The sequence below is a fragment of the Dreissena polymorpha genome, chromosome 16 (genome assembly GCF_020536995.1).
Source record: "Dreissena polymorpha isolate Duluth1 chromosome 16, UMN_Dpol_1.0, whole genome shotgun sequence".
NCBI lineage: Eukaryota > Metazoa > Mollusca > Bivalvia > Myida > Dreissenidae > Dreissena > Dreissena polymorpha.
This window is the reverse complement of record NC_068370.1, coordinates 9832194-9850878: the sequence shown is the minus strand read 5'-3', so window position 1 is coordinate 9850878 and position 18685 is coordinate 9832194. Positions and strand designations below refer to the sequence as shown.

At 35.8% G+C, this 18685-nt stretch overlaps 1 long non-coding RNA gene across 1 annotated transcript in view; it reads left to right on the top strand.

Moving 5' to 3' along the window:
- The first annotated feature begins 7286 nt into the window (after positions 1 to 7286).
- The window catches only part of LOC127861897 (uncharacterized), a 32143-nt gene continuing 20744 nt past the window's right edge, over positions 7287 to 18685 (top strand). The window contains exon 1 of the long non-coding RNA XR_008040350.1: positions 7287 to 7332. This is a non-coding gene — a long non-coding RNA (uncharacterized LOC127861897). The remainder of the gene's footprint in view (positions 7333 to 18685) is intronic.

Genomic DNA, 18685 nt, shown 5'->3' with positions numbered 1-18685 from the left:
ATCTTCCCCAAAAGCCCAATTTCCCAAAAAAAAAAAAAAAAAAAAATTTTTTTTTTTTAAGAAAGAAGTCTCATATGGCTTTTGATTTCTTAATTCTAGATCCCAATTTTTTATTTAAACATCCTACAAAATATATAACTTTAATTTAGTCCTGTTTGTCGATAAATAATTCCCAACTTGCCGCTTTTATCAATTAAAACAATCCCAATTTGACCAGACTCCTTTTCTCAAAATGGCTAGAAAAAACCCTGAACATGCACTTAATAACAATTTTAATTCTGTTACTTATAATCATATTTATATTTCTTAATTTTTCCCATTTGTATGGTTAATCGCACTATTTTTCCCAATATCATGGTTTATCGCGCTAATTTTCCCAATTCAAATGGTACAGGCTGTAACATTGAATTTAGTCAGAACATTTTTCCTTATATGACTATAGAGAAACCTTGTGAACACTCTAGAGGTCATATTTTTTGCTTAATCATCATGAAACTAAGTCAATACATTGGTTTTATTGATATCTGGGAAAAGTTGGGAAATGGCTCAGATGGGTGAGAAAAAAAACTTTTTAGCTCACCTGATTGCTCAGGTGAGGTGTTAGGGTTGGTCTTTGTCCCCTGTCCGTCAGTCTGTCCACTGGTTTGTAAACACTCTAGCATTCACATTTCTCAAGCATTCTTAATCAAAGTTGCTGAGAAGCTATATGGCCACAAGATCTCAGTCAAGTTTGATAATGAGCAAAATCGCATAATAAATGACAAAATTATTGCCCTTAGATTGTCAAAATTTTCATTATATTATACAAAATCCCTGAAAACACACTAGAGGTCACAATTGTGTTTCAGATTCTATGAATCTTGGTCAGAATATTAATTTTTGCAAAGGTTGATGTTTGGTCATGAGGGGTCAAAATATAGGTCACCAGGTCAATCTTACAAAAACCTTGTAAACACTCCATACGCCAGAGTTTTGGCTCATTAATGATGAAACTTGACCAGGATGTTTGTCTGGACAATATCTAGGTCAGGTTTGACATTTGGTAAAAATTGAATGTACAGACTCCTCTTAGGTGAGCGAACTAGGGCCATCTTGGCCCTCTTGTTTAAGTTGATACACTAGGTTTTAAATTTGGCATTTTACAAATCCTGGGACAAGTTGCTGTTTCTGTTGTTGCCAGCTTATTTGCATCACTGAATAAGTCCTTTGCATGCTCGGAAATTTGTCGTCTGCTGAATTTCTAAAATTAGCATTTTCTTCGATTTTTTTCAAAGAATACTATCAAAATAGCAAACAGTTTGAATCCTGATGAGATTCTAAGTTCTGTGGCGTCTCATCTGGATCCAAACTGTTTGTTTGCAAAGGCCTTCAAAATTCGGTTCCAGCACTGAAAGAGTTGGACAATATGCAATGTGTGTGATGTATTGTGTGATCCAGTGGCCTAAATGTGTGTTCATTAGCTGCTTAATCATAATCATGGACAGTGTCAAATACTTGTGATATGCCTAATGTACTAACGATTTGAAGAAATAAATCGAAATAAACAATGAAATAATGTTTATTTTTGTTGTTAGTTTGTTAATTTCATTATACACTTTCATTTTTAACCAGGTTTTCGAAAGGAAAAAACTGGTTACTAAATATTAGATTGGCGAATGTCGGCTGGCGTGGTGGGGGGGGGGGGGGGGGGGGGGCTGAACAAGCTTGTCCGGTCCATAACTTTGCCCTTCATTGTGAGATTTTGAAATCATTTGGCACATTTGTTCACCATCATTAGGTGTGTGGCGCGAAAGAATTACATCGAAATCTCCAAGGCCAAGGTCACAATTTGAGATTAAAGGTAAAAAATGGCCATAAATGAGCTTGTCCGGGCCATAACTATGTCATTCATTGTGAGATTTTAAAATCATTTGGCACATTTGTTCACCGTCATTGGACGGTGTGTCGCGCGAAAGAATTACGTCAATATCTCCAAGGTCAAGGTCGCCACAACTAAAGATAGATTGATTTTGAAACAAGGGGGGTAATTATGAACAATCAGTAACAATGCACATTTTGATTTTGAGTTGTCCCTCTTTATAAGACTTTTTTTCAAATTGAAACCAAGGTCGCCACGAGTAAACAAAGATTGAATTTTACGCAAGGGGGGTTACAATGCACATTTTAAATTGTCTTCCTTGATCAGACTTTTTTCAAATTGAAAACCTGGTTTTGTGACATTTTTGTCCCTTGTTTAATAATTTGAATAACTAACAATTCTGTTGCACAGCGAGAACGGCAAATGATTAATAAGCAATGATAAGCAAAAAATGAACATTAATGTGCGCATTTTCACCCTGAGGCTAGTTACAAATGGGCCGTGTTATGTGAAAAAGAGGTTTAATGCATGTGCGTAAAGTGGCGTCCCAGATTAGCCTGCGCAGTCCGCAGGGACGATACTTTACGCTTTTATGATATTTTCCGTTTCAAGAAAGTCTCTTCTTAGCAAAAATTTAGTTGAGGCGGAGAGTGTCATCCCAGATTAGCCTATGCGGAACCCCTTTTTTACAGAGCACTGTCCAATTTTATTTCAAGCATCACATATATTTATCACCATTAACATGACTCAAGTCTATTGAAGAGTATTTGCCAGATTCTCTAACTAGTCTGAACGCGAATTCTTTTCGCAAATATAGCTCCATTTGGGTTTGGGTAGACGGAAAAATCAATCCCTGACTAAACGTCCTTAAAGAACGAGTATTCCATTAATAATCACAGTGGAAATCGTAACAAAATACAAAAACGACACCAATATTTAATCAAAATATTTATTTACCGGTATAAGACAATTATAAACTAGGAGATACAAAGGTGAGATCCAAAACGCCAAGATAATCTTGTAATAGAAACTACATTTCATAGTCATGACTGTAACACTGGCATACTATGGCGATTTTGATTATTATGATGATGATTGATTAATTGATTGATGAGGATGATGATGGCGGTGATGATCTTCATTATCATCATAATCATGATCATTATTATGATCATGAAAGGAAACATAAATGTTAAATATTTGCATAGGTAGTCGTACAGTTTTCTTCCGTGTACCATAATCAACTTAAATTGAATTAATATGCATTATTGTATAAAGGAAAATGTCTAAAGACGTGAAATTTTTCTTCTTGCTTTTCAAACTCAACATCGCATGGATATATGTTTATGTTTTTCTCCTGTATTAACGTTTGATAACAAATACCAGACGTTAATAAAAAAAATCCTACAAGTTTAATAAGTTAATTAAACTCAAATGCTGTCCAAGGAAACAAATGTACAACAAATGTACAACTCTTTAAAACAACAATCGTGACGATACAGGATACTTCATTAATATTAGTGTAATTAAGTACGAAGTGAATTAATATCTAGAATTGTCACATAATATTGAAATCAGTTATTCTAACAAATTTCTAGCAAAAGAAACAAAATGAATGTATAATAGGAAAAAGTATTGACTACTGTAATTATCTACAAGAACAACGTGAAATATATATATATATATATATTAATGTCACCCTGTGTGCCTTTACACTTCAAGCTTTGCTCTTTTCACACATTTCATACAAGGCCCGCCCTATATTTGCTGCCAGAGTCTAGTCAAATCTTTTAAAGAAAATTATTATCTCAAATGTGATCAACACTATTTAAAAATTGAATAAGTATATTCTAGCATACTTAGCCTGCATTGCAGTCAACTCAGAATTTCTAATATTCTGTAATATTACCAAATACCTATACGGTACATCATATATTTTAAACCGAATAATTCAATTCTTTCTATGTGCCTTAAGAACTTTCTTCATAACGACCGCACTGTCTGAACTGACACGTGGACGGTTGAACGACGTTGCATCCTCCGATTTAACGTACGTCGGTTTTCCCCAGCTAACACGACGTGCCTTTTGCGCTGTGTCCGTGTTGACGGTCGATGTTCGCCGATTCATCGTGCCCTCTGATATACGTCGAACTTTCACGTGGATGGGAGCTTGCTTTTCTGGAATCTCGATTTTGTTGACATCGTTGGTTATCTCGTCCACAACTTGTCGAAAAGTCTCCGAGCCGGACGGAAGCTTTTCGCGGTTGATAAATTGTTCCCGGAAGTACGGGAAGTGGTATCCATTGAGTTCTTCGTTGTAGCGCACACGCGGAGAAATACACTCAGTCTGGACGCCCGCATTTTCTTCCCTCAAAACAGGGTGAGCGCCCAGTCCGTCGTTTGCTGCTAACACTTCCATATTCTCTCCCTCACGACACCGTTAAAACACAATTTTAATTATACGTTTTGTTATGTGTTTTTTTCTGTTTTTTTTTTGTTGTTGTTGTTGAAACATCCAAATTTGTTTTAAGGTACGCTCGATATAATATTAAAGAAACGTTTAAAGCTTTAAATGAACAATTGGAAAACAAATGCAGCCCCGACGTTTAAGAGGCGCACGGTCACAGAAGTTTTAGTCTCTCTGATCTGTACCAACTTATTATTAAATAATTAATGCTCCTTTCTCATGTTTATGTTAACATTTTCTTGTCGCGGCATTTCCATCATTAAGGCTGAAGAGCGAATATAAGACATTCCGGCTCAAGACTTTTAACGATGGTATATCTCCGGAGATCTAGCGGGCTTATATAGCAGAACCCTTCAGCACGCGATAGTGAAGTCACAACTCGCGTATATATGCGCCGTCCGTAAAGGAGACTGATTAAACTTTCATTCGAAAACTACAACAAACACGCGAAGAATAAACAATTACGACGCAAGTTCAAAGCGAGTTCAGAAATTCAAGTCCTTCAAAAAAGCCGCATGTAATGTTCAATTTTAAACGACAGTTTGCACAACTCAATTAGTTAACACTGATTTAGTCATCCTCTTCCGCTGTTCCTCTTAGCTCCTCGATTGCTGGTTACATCGGGGATTAAGTGATCAGGTTCAGACAGGATCAGCCTATTTATTGACTGCATGGTCAGGCGAGCGTGGAATACACCTAGGATATGCTGTAATAGGAGAGTGATTGCTCCGCGGAGCGGGTTGAAAATCCTCTCAGCGATATATCAATTTAAGTCCGGCGTACGATAGGTTGAAAGGTCAGAAAACTCCGTCTAGAACGAAAAGCATCTAGTACAGCAATGTGACAAAATAACCCGAAAGATGGTCCGATCATCATCCATGCCTGTACATATGTAGTGCTATGCGGTGTTTTTGAGTGTTTAATTTAAATTGGTCTGTTTATCTAAAATAAAACCACATAACATTGATCCTTTTAACGGTGGCCCTACTGTAAGACTGTAGATGTATCGTTATATGCATTTATCATGCGCAGATATCCGTCTGATGAAATGGTGCCTTATATGTAGAGATTACCAGGTTATTGCCCTCACGTTTTGTAATAGATCTACATCTTAAATAAAACAACGGCGAGGCACGCAGAGCCTATATAATTTGCGCCGAAACTTATATACAACAAAACGATAATAGGGCAGTGACCCGTTTTTCTGTTTTTCTAAACCTTAATGTCCACATTTTTAAAGAGATAAAGGGAACTCGCTGCATCGTTGCGTTTTTAGCGGGGATGAATATATGTTGTATGACGTTTGGCGCGTTAATCATGACGTCACGAGAACTTGCACTTAACATTTGTAATTTACGTTTTTGCTGTTTTTTGTTAAAATACTGAATGCACGTTAATTTATTAAGAAACAATTATATGTTCGTTTTGTTTCGATTTGATAACAAAACACAACTAACGCATAAAGGAAAGAACCAACGCCCTTATAATTATTGTTTACTCCAAATCAGACTGAACTACAATTAAAGACGAACCCGACCATGAACTCTGGAGTATTTGTTCCATAATGTTCAACGGAATCAATAAATAATCGCTACCTAATTGTGTCTAATTAAGTCCAATGGTTAACCCCAGGTTAACCCGAAAACAACAAAAGGAGTCGTAGAACATGTGACAGTGGATAATATCGACACTAGGGTATCGTATTGCCATCGATGGCACTGTTTGACGCATTAAATAATTATACGGCCTACAAAGTTCCGTCTCCCGTTGTCATACTATTAGAAGGAGAGGTCGTTAAACGCGTATCTTTGTTGTCAACACCCAGATCACGTAGGTTATTCGGTACTAATTTAATATAATTTTGAAACGTGATTAAAAAATCACGTGCAATTTTGATTTAACAAAATCGGTATAATAATATTCGTTGTTTTATTATTTTTCATGAGCGCAATAGTTTTCAGTTTATAATGGAAGCACTGGTGTTTGTTGACCACGAACCCGACTGCAAAATGAACACCAGTGAGTAGAAGTAAAAAGATACACGTGACAGCGCATTGACTACTCGATAATACATCGATATGTGATATAGTTACAAATGTATTAATATGTAAATACAATTACATGCATGTATAGTGTTGTTGTGAAACATACAGATTTAGTGTTGCTTTTGTGAAACTCTTATAAAGTATTACTGCATGATGTGATGGACAAGCAGTTAACGCGAGAAAACGCACGTAAAAATAATGCTCAAATGAACCTCGTTTGGAGAAAATTGAATTGTATGCATACGCGTAAAGTTTGTTCACAGATCAGCCCCTAGCGGTCTTCACAGGTTAATCAAGGACGACATATTCCGCGTTAACCCTTACAGCGCTGGAACCGAATTTTAAAGGCCTATGCAAACAGTTTGGATCCAGATGAGACGCCACAAAACGTGGCGTCTCATCAGGATCCAAACTGTTTGCTATTCTGATAGTATTCTTTGAAAAGAAAAACACGAAGAAAATGCTAATTTTAGAAATTCAGCAGACGACATTTTATTTTAATAGATGACAAATTTCCCAGCATGCAAAGGGTTAATGAAATTTTTTGTTTAAAGGTGGTCGCATATAAACGAAATTCCAGTTTAGGCGGAAAGTAACGTTCGTGATTAGCCTGTGCGGACCGCTAGGGTCTTAAACGAGTTTTCCCACGGCGAGGTTAAAATTATGATCATAAGCCACCAATTATGACACCGACCCTTATCAAGAACCAAAGTTGGCGGATAGATTTTAACCAATAAAATAGACTGAATGTTAAATTTTAAACAAACGCTGTCGAAGTCAGTTTTAGCTGTAGGTGGATGGTCCACGGCCGTCCACAAGCTCAAATGACCATATATGGAGAAAAAGGCGGGACCAAACCAAATAGGCTTGCAATGCGCATGCCCAATCAAAACCGATTGAATTGTTAGCGTGAAAAGAATATACTACATTTATTGGATATTTTAATATGATGAATATTCTAGGTAGAGAATATGGATAGTATTACCATTATTAGTATTACGTCAACATTAACTCAACAATTGTATTGTTGACATGAAGAAAAAGCTATTTCGAGGTTGTTTTGACCGGCGAGGTATAAAACCCGGAACTATCCGGAAATCTTTATGGTAAAACCCGGATCCGATATAAATGGTTATAACTTCATTATTATTCGTCCGATATTAATTATAATGGTACCGTTGTAAAGAAGATCCTCTACAGATTCTAACCATATCAAAATATTTTATGGCAGGGTCGTAGTCGGCCTGTAAATCGCGGACAAAGTCGGCCTGTTTTAACGTTTTTTTTTACACACGCAAATGCCGAAAAGAAAACCCGGATCCGATATAAATGGTTATAACTTCATTATTATTCGTCCGATATTAATTATAATGGTACCGTTGTAAAGAAGATCCTCTACAGATTCTAACCATATCAAAATATTTTATGGCAGGGTCGTAGTCGGCCTGTAAATCGCGGACAAAGTCGGCCTGTTTTAACGTTTTTTTTTACACACGCAAATGCCGAAAAGAAAAACCCGGATCCGATATAAATGGTTATAACTTCATTATTATTCGTCCGATATTAATTATAATGGTACCGTTGTAAAGAAGATCCTCTACAGATTCTAACCATATCAAAATATTTTATGGCAGGGTCGTAGTCGGCCTGTAAATCGCGGACAAAGTCGGCCTGTTTTAACGTTTTTTTTTACACACGCAAATGCCGAAAAGAAAACCCGGAACCGATATAAATGGTTATAACTTCATTATTATTCGTCCGATATTAATTATAATGGTACCGTTGTAAAGAAGATCCTCTACAAATTCTAACCATATCAAAATATTTTATGGCAGGGTCGTAGTCGGCCTGTAAATCGCGGACAAAGTCGGCCTGTTTTAACGTTTTTTTTTACACACGCAAATGCCGAGAAGAAAACCCGGAACCGATATAAATGGTTATGACTTCATTATTATTCGTCCGATATTAATTATAATGGTACCGTTGTAAAGAAGATCCTCTACAGATTCTAACCATATCAAAATATTGTATGGCAGGGTCGTAGTCGGCCTGTAAATCGCGGACAAAGTCGGCCTGTTTTAACGGTTTTTTTTACACACGCAAATGCCGAGAAGAAAACCCGGAACCGATATAAATGGTTATAAATGCATTATTATTCGTCCGATATTAATTATAATGGTACCGTTGTAAAGAAGATCCTCTACAGATTCTAACCATATCAAAATATTGTATGGCAGGGTCGTAGTCGGCCTGTAAATCGCGGACAAAGTCGGCCTGTTTTAACGTTTTTTTTTACACACGCAAATGCCGAGAAGAAAACCCGGAACCGATATAAATGGTTATAACTTCATTATTATTCGTCCGATATTAATTATAATGGTACCGTTGTAAAGAAGATCCTCTACAGATTCTAACCATATCAAAATATTTTATGGCAGGGTCGTAGTCGGCCTGTAAATCGCGGACAAAGTCGGCCTGTTTTAACGTTTTTTTTTACACACGCAAATGCCGAAAAGAAAACCCGGATCCGATATAAATGGTTATAACTTCATTATTATTCGTCCGATATTAATTATAATGGTACCGTTGTAAAGAAGATCCTCTACAGATTCTAACCATATCAAAATATTGTATGGCAGGGTCGTAGTCGGCCTGTAAATCGCGGACAAAGTCGGCCTGTTTTAACGTTTTTTTTTACACACGCAAATGCCGAAAAGAAAACCCGGAACCGATATAAATGGTTATAACTTCATTATTATTCGTCCGATATTAATTATAATGGTACCGTTGTAAAGAAGATCCTCTACAGATTCTAACCATATCAAAATATTGTATGGCAGGGTCGTAGTCGGCCTGTAAATCGCGGACAAAGTCGGCCTGTTTTAACGTTTTTTTTTACACACGCAAATGCCGAGAAGAAAACCCGGAACCGATATAAATGGTTATAACTTCATTATTATTCGTCCGATATTAATTATAATGGTACCGTTGTAAAGAAGATCCTCTACAGATTCTAACCATATCAAAATATTTTATGGCAGGGTCGTAGTCGGCCTGTAAATCGCGGACAAAGTCGGCCTGTTTTAACGTTTTTTTTTACACACGCAAATGCCGAAAAGAAAACCCGGATCCGATATAAATGGTTATAACTTCATTATTATTCGTCCGATATTAATTATAATGGTACCGTTGTAAAGAAGATCCTCTACAGATTCTAACCATATCAAAATATTTTATGGCAGGGTCGTAGTCGGCCTGTAAATCGCGGACAAAGTCGGCCTGTTTTAACGTTTTTTTTTACACACGCAAATGCCGAAAAGAAAACCCGGAACCGATATAAATGGTTATAACTTCATTATTATTCGTCCGATATTAATTATAATGGTACCGTTGTAAAGAAGATCCTCTACAAATTCTAACCATATCAAAATATTTTATGGCAGGGTCGTAGTCGGCCTGTAAATCGCGGACAAAGTCGGCCTGTTTTAACGTTTTTTTTTACACACGCAAATGCCGAGAAGAAAACCCGGAACCGATATAAATGGTTATGACTTCATTATTATTCGTCCGATATTAATTATAATGGTACCGTTGTAAAGAAGATCCTCTACAGATTCTAACCATATCAAAATATTGTATGGCAGGGTCGTAGTCGGCCTGTAAATCGCGGACAAAGTCGGCCTGTTTTAACGGTTTTTTTTACACACGCAAATGCCGAGAAGAAAACCCGGAACCGATATAAATGGTTATAAATGCATTATTATTCGTCCGATATTAATTATAATGGTACCGTTGTAAAGAAGATCCTCTACAGATTCTAACCATATCAAAATATTTTATGGCAGGGTCGTAGTCGGCCTGTAAATCGCGGACAAAGTCGGCCTGTTTTAACGTTTTTTTTTACACACGCAAATGCCGAAAAGAAAACCCGGATCCGATATAAATGGTTATAACTTCATTATTATTCGTCCGATATTAATTATAATGGTACCGTTGTAAAGAAGATCCTCTACAGATTCTAACCATATCAAAATATTTTATGGCAGGGTCGTAGTCGGCCTGTAAATCGCGGACAAAGTCGGCCTGTTTTAACGTTTTTTTTTACACACGCAAATGCCGAGAAGAAAACCCGGAACCGATATAAATGGTTATGACTTCATTATTATTCGTCCGATATTAATTATAATGGTACCGTTGTAAAGAAGATCCTCTACAGATTCTAACCATATCAAAATATTGTATGGCAGGGTCGTAGTCGGCCTGTAAATCGCGGACAAAGTCGGCCTGTTTTAACGGTTTTTTTTACACACGCAAATGCCGAGAAGAAAACCCGGAACCGATATAAATGGTTATAAATGCATTATTATTCGTCCGATATTAATTATAATGGTACCGTTGTAAAGAAGATCCTCTACAGATTCTAACCATATCAAAATATTGTATGGCAGGGTCGTAGTCGGCCTGTAAATCGCGGACAAAGTCGGCCTGTTTTAACGGTTTTTTTTACACACGCAAATCTAGATGACAATATACAATATACGCACCGTGAAGAAACTAACTCACAACTTATATACAGAAAATATTTGAATTAAATCATTAAAGGCACTTCTAGCAGAAGAACCTGGAGTTCGTAAAGACTTTTATTAAAAAGTAAGGAAATGAACTTTCAATTATTACTTTAATCAGCAATTCAACAACAAACGGGCCATATTAAAGGGTTTCATGTGACCTAATGAACTGAACTGTTAGCCCAAAAACCCCGCCCAAAACAGATTGTCATCCTATTCGTTGCCATCCTTGCAACCACAATTTACCTACGAAGGTCAGATCGGGATTCGAACCCGAAACCACCCATTAGCCATCTAAATAAGATATGATTCCGGCCTGGGTTGCTCTACCAATTAAGCTATTCTGACCTTTTGAAAAATATATGGGTAAACTGCAATGCTGTTGAATAGCATGATTAACTTGCTTAGAAAAACGTTTCCAAAGAATTACATGTACATTTCATTGAAATTGTTTTATGATTTAGAACGATATATTTGCAGTTTAAAAGGTCACACGAGGCAATGTTTGAAAAGCCCACAAAAGCTTCCGTTTGTAAAATGGTGATAATTTGCCGACCGTGTAGTTCATATAAACCCTTATTTTGCACAAATCGGGAAGAAACATTTATGGATCGAAAACCAACTGCAGATAAGAGCAACATAACAGTCCTTGTAACTAAGTAACTTTTTTGTTTTAAAATCGCACAAAAGCTGCTGTTTGTAAAATAGATAAAATCACCTTATGTCTGCACTCATCTGAAGTATATATGGTTCGAATACCATCTGCGGATAAGAGCAACTAAACAGTCCGGGGCAATTGCACTTTACCGGTACGCACTATAACCCAAGCCCTTATAATTAGTGTTAAGTTGCGCAAATTTCGGAATCCATGATGGCAGCGTACCGGTAAAGTGCAATATAGCCAACATAAATAAGGAGTTAAAGCGGGACTGCACGATTTGTGTCAAATATGTTAATCAGCAATTAAACAACAAACAGGCCATATTAAACGGTTTCATGTGACTAGACGAACTGATGAACTGAACGGTTAGCCCAAAACCCCGCCGAAAACAAATTGTCACACTATCCGTTTCCAGCCTTGCAACCACAAGTTTACCTACGAAGTTCAGATCGGGATTCGAACCCGAACCCACCCATGAGCCATCTAATGATACCGGCCTGGGTTGCTCTACCAATTAAGCTATCTGACCTTTTGAAAAATATGTAGGTAAACTGCAATTCTGTATTATAGCATGAATGACTTGCTCAGCAAAAGTTTACAGTTATTCGCACATCCCTGCTCATAGCAAAACACAATTGACTAACATAAAATCTTTTTCCGTAAATTTATAAATCTTTAATCGAAACATCTTCATTCATTTTCATAAGATAATGTTTTATTAATTTTGCATTGCCTTGTAGCTTTACATTTAAATTAGGAGATTTGTGACGTATATCGTGTGTGGTCATTTCAGTGACGAAAAAAACTAGTTTAACCTCAAAATATTTAACATACAGTCCACACAGGCTAAACAGGGTCGACACTCTTCGCTGTTATGACATTTTTCGTTTAAATGAAGTCTCTTCTTAGCAAAGATACCATTAAGGCGGAAAGTGTCGTCCCTCATAAGCCTGTGCGAACTGCACAGGCTAATCTGGGACGACACTGTACGCACATGCATTATGCCCAGTTTTCTCAGAATACGACACATAGTTTAAACGCATTTTCGATAGAATTAGCGACGACATATGAACGTGGTTTGTTTTTAACAGTTAATTATTTATTCAAAGCATCATCAAATGCAAAACGTATTTAGGATTGTTTGTTTGTCATGCATTATTGTAAACTTCGATAAGATTAAAAAAAGAGCAGACATGTGTATGTGGTTAAAAAAATGTAAGATAAATTGAAAGAGAGCATAATGTGGATGTGCATTTCGTTTGACTCTCTGGATTTTAATGACAAGTCGGACGTGGCATTTTAGTTAACAGTAAAATATTTGTTAAAAATTCGAACGAGCCCAAAACGCATTTTGGATCTTGTGTTTGTCATGCATACTAGAAAACTTCCATAGGCATAAAATAACTCGCTTCTACGTGATCGCGGGTTTGTAAAAAAATGGTCAGAATGGTTAGCGTTCGAAACAAACGTTATCAATAATGGTGTGGTTTAAATTAAATTGCGAAAAAGTGACTGAAGTACAAAAATGGTTGTGCATATCATTGTAAATATACCTTTAGACTTTTTTTCGTTGTATATTCGGAGTCCAATGCAATCAATGACGATTTGTCCAGTATACTTATTGAATTATCTGTCTATTTGTAAATCCAGTATGAAATTTATCAAACCCATTTTGATACTTAAAATACTTTCAAATATATATGCATTTAAATACAAGCAAAGTTCGGATTTCAATACACATATCTATACTTAGATTCTCAAAACCATACCCATATCAGTAATTTTAGTCGAAAAACTCACCCCGTATTTTCGGCACATCCCTATATACCCGTATATAGGAAGTTATCCCCCCCCCTTTTTCCGGGGCTGGATGTCGAAGGCATAAATTGCATTTTATTGGACGAGATAGATTAATTTGTTATAATGGAAATGACACCATAAAAGTAACTGTACTGGAGGATATCATTACATTATATCTAAATAGATATCATATTTATAAACATTAAGATATAATTGTTGTACCATAATCACATACCTTTATCTCAGTGCTTGTTCATCTCAAATTACCATGTGCAGTATGGACACAACCATTTTTCATCTTGGTTTGTCATTGTGTAACCAACACATCTTTTGTGAAACCATCTATTCATTTTGCATCTTTTATTGTCACATTCCACCATATCGCCAACTATATCAGGCAACTTACAAGCGCAAAAAATCTTAATAGAACAACTTTTTGCTACTTTACACGGCATTTTTGGCATTTTTTCTATTTTTGGAAATGTTGTAAACTGTTGTTTAGTAATACATTCTAATAAATGTGCTCTCATTCTTGGTATATCATATCTGATAATTGAAAAATCTACATCATAATTGTTGTGTAACACCTCAGTAAGATTGGCAATAGCAAAAACACCACAATCTGTGTAATTAGGTTGACGTTGTACGTCGGGTATTTGTACTTGTACACTGCGCTCTCCATTTTCATAGATTTGAGCGATTTGAATTGAAATACTACTGTTTAGAGTTCTTGGAGATTTTAAACTGTCCACCACAATAACATGTCGATCTTTCTGTGATTGGTATGATAATACCCAGTGATTACTGGCGTTGTAATGTATTTGGGCGGACGGGGGATTTTGTTTCGTTAAACGTTTATTTATATCCCAGGTACCTAAATCATGATTAAAGTACGGAGCAAGAAGTGTGTTCTGCATCCCACTGTCAAGCGCGAATTGTTCTTTTAGCATTTGCTGACATTTGTTTATTATTGGGTCGTTCAGCCACCCGGATGGATTTTTAACTAGCTCTAAATCTATTGTAGATATATTTGCAATTTCTACATTATCGTCTTCCGCGTCATCAATGATCATTTGATTAAAACACGTCTGTTCACTGGTAAATGAATCATCGCTGCTTATATTTAAATGGTTTTCTTCTTCGAGAACGTCTTCTGCAATTGAACTTAAATTGTTGTCAAACTTTATTTGTTTACAAGAAGTGAATGAATTGTTGGTGTTCCGGCTTCTTTTTTTAGACGTTGGTGTTTTTGGGGTTGATGCTATTAAATTGGCGAGCTTTTGTTTCAGCGATGTGTCGCATGATTTTCCAGTTGGTGTCATGAGTATTGAATCGGGTGCTGGGTTAATTTCGAAGTCGGCTTTTTTCGGTTTCTTTTGTCCCGTTTTTTTGGCAACACGCGGTTTGCTATTTTTTCGAAGAAGCGTGAGATTTTTAACCGTGCGTTTATCACAGATTCCATCAATATTCAGAGTCATTTTAACCGCTAGTAGGTGATAACAAAGTCCAGTTGACGGACAACTACATGTTTCTTTTGGCATGATTGTCACCAAACGTTTGGAGCCATGTATTCCCTCAACAATAAAGGTTTTCATGGATGGGATTAATTTTATTTTATCATTATTTATAATAAATTCCGCCAAAGCTTTTTGGGACATATTCTTTTCAATACCCTTCCTTTCCCCTAATTCCTTATCGTCAATACAAGTAATGTTTTTATCTTTAAATATTTCCAAATTATTTTTTTCTCCGTCGATGACATTTTCTCTTGTTATTAAATTGGTTTCAATCGGTTTATCAGTAATTTCACCTGATTTTTGGAAATGCTCTAGTGCTTCTTTCGCTTGTCTTAAAATATCATCCGGTGTACCGGATATGTGGGGTACATTAATTTCACTTCTGTCTAATCTGGCGTATTCACAGTCTTTTCTTAATTTAAAATTACCAAATCCTGCTCGACCACATTGTATGTCTGCATAAACTGATTTTTGACACATTAGTAAGTTTAAACATATTAAATCTACCGGTAGCTCTTTCCTGTGTTGTATTGCTTTTATCATATTATTAATTGATTCGGCGGGGTTACTGGTTATTCCTGAGTAGGGATTGTATATGCCTAATTTTTCTAACACCCAACGACCAGAATTATTCAAAATGGTTTGATGCAAATGTCTGTCAAAATAGTTCTTAAATTCCTGGCTCCACTCTTGTTCTATTTTAGATTTATGGTCAGTGTAATCGTCTTCAGTTGCACATTTCATTAAGTCTTGCACATGTTTAGTGTACACGGAGAAATCATCACTTTGTGCCGATGTCATTTGCACCGACGACGAAAACAACAACCTGTAAATATGGTTTAATGTACAATGAACGGGATTTGATGTGAAGAAAAAACAATATATTCATGTTCCGTTCATACAAGAGAAATTGAGAAAAATAAGATTCAGGTGAGATGGGGACAAAGAAGGATGAAAATTCTTATCGCGCATGCATACGACCAGTTTCTTAGGTTTTACCTTAAATTGGTGGGGTCATCACAGGGGAGGGGCTCAGGCGGGTACAAATATTGACCAAGCGTGACCAAATGACCGTTACGAAGGGCATTCATAACGTTGCATATAAGTGACACGAGTGTGGTCCTTTATGAAAATTTAGGTTTAGGGGACTCAGAAAATTTAGTTGAAAATCCTAACAAGTATTATTAAAGTACGGAATCCGGATAGTGCTATTAATAATCTCGCCCTACTTTATATACGATTGTGATAAAACAAGTAATATCAAGAAACATGATAATTATAATGACGATTCTATAGTGTGCGGTCATTTATTTTTCAATTACAAATGTTTCACTATGAGTTGTGTATTAGGCAGCAGCGAATTTACTGTGTATCTCATTTCTGGAGAAAATCATATAATGAATTCACTGATAAGGATCTTGTGTATTCATTTAGGATACAATGTATTCATGGCTCAATTCTCACTATTACAGGTTTGGCACACCGTACTGTGTACGAATAAACAATGCATATTAAAAACTTCAAAAACAGAAACACAGTTGAAAGCGAGTTGATACGGATTTATTTGTATTATTCAGTATAATACTTACAAATATACACAATCAATTTTTGCAAAAGATGTTATTGAAATTCCGTAGTATGGTTCTGATATTCTAGATGTGGTCAGAAGATATGACCAAACATTTACAAGGGTGTTTTAATGATATAATAGAATAACACTAACACATACAAGCGTGTTTGTATTTACATTGCCTCGATCAAAATGCTCAACCTTATTCAACATATGAATATTTTTTTTTCTTAACCAAGGAAACATACATGCTTTATGAAATGAACACTTTTTCAGATACGGAATACTATATAAATACTGTGTTTGACGGTAATAGCCGTTTTACTGAGACAGTGAATTGTTATCATGAATAACAATTTACACATAAATATTAACCTTTGTATGGGGGAATTAGGTATTCAGATTCAGGAACAATTGGGGTTAATAGAATCAGATATTCCAATGGCCATAACTTTCTACATAATAGACAGTACATAACTTTCCGCAATTACGCACAACTGCATGTCGCCCTGAATAATGTCCATGAGTTGAAAGAAAATCAATTGAAATTGCAAGGAGATGCGTTCACACAAAAATTATTCTTATACTAAGTATATTGAAGATATAATCATAGGGTCATTATTTCAGTTTAATGGCATGCGATGTTTAAATTTCCGAATAAATGAAGTGTAAAAAAAATGAAATTATTGAATACTAACTATTTACTACATTTAATCTTTAAAAAATCACAATTTGGAAAACTCACGTGTTTTCGCAAATATTGCAAGTTCGCGACTCATTTTCACAATTCTGAAGAATTCGCGACTTCAGAAATTTCACAAATTAGGCATGTTTCTTCAATGGCCATTATATACTTTCTTTAGCGCGTTACATGACTTAACGAGTGTTGGTTTCTATTCAAATCTGCTAAATACTGCGCTCTTAATTAGAATCGCATAAACGGTTTTGGTGGCATTGTTGATGACGTAAATTACTTAGATTATAAGACTTATACTACTAAATGCTGATTGAGCAAATACGACGTAAACAGATCATAATTTCAACAAAGTCATAATCTTGATGCAATTTATGTTTTTATGAACGTGTTTACACGAGCATTAATTTGTACCCGCGCTTTCGGTAAATCTAGTAACCGTTGATAGATATATAAATATATTTACGTAAAACAATGACACTGCGATAAGATGCACTAACGCGCATAATATAAAATGGTTTAAGAAATCAAGTATATTATGACCAGGTCGGAAATTAACTCATTAGCAATGGTTACCCACGCTTGATTTATAACTAACAGACCCTAAAAACAACGACAATATTTACATAGCTTACAATTAAAGACTATATCAGTTATAAATTATGTCAACCCTCCTGAACATCAACATACAACGGACAGTGAACGAGTACATGTATTTCATCCTCGATCTTATCTGTACAATGAAAACAAGTTCTGTTACATAGCTCATTATTTTCATTCCGGTCGGTCTCTAGCCTGACTACTGAACATACTAATATTCGCGAATAAACCTGAGTTCACAGAAATGAATGCTATTTACATTATTATTTCATGTTTCAAAATTAGTGTGCACTTAATCAACTAGATCTAATAATTAGCACTTACTCATTCGTACAATAACAAAAAATCTGTATAAATTAAGACTCGTTTCATGAAGACTGAAATCAAAATCATGATGAGAGCTCGAATATACGAATTTGAGTTTGTTAGTGAATTTTACTTTAAACGAGAACATTGCACTATGAATGCATACTAATTCGTTGATTTTGGACCAATTCGTACAAGTTTTTACCCGCAGCCTTGGAGCGTTCAAGTCTCTCTCTCTCTCTCTCTGGTGTTAAATGCAATATACGTTTACAATCTCATATTTTTGTGCAGTTATTTCAGCTTGTGGTCTTGTTTACATAAGACGTTTAAAACGATTTTACTACTAGCGAAAGGCAAGTCAGTCTTTCGTTGATTTTTTTGTTCTAAAAAGTGCTTTCTGCAATGCGTGCTTATACTTTTGTAAGATACGCTAAAGAGAAGTACAATTCCTATTACCAAAATATGAATCATTTTCTGCACACGTGAAATGCAAATTATTTCATTGCGAATGAGATGCTAATAGACTGATGTAATGACAGCGATGAATTTAAAGAATCTGTTTGTCTTACATGTACACTATACATGAAAGGAAGGTATCA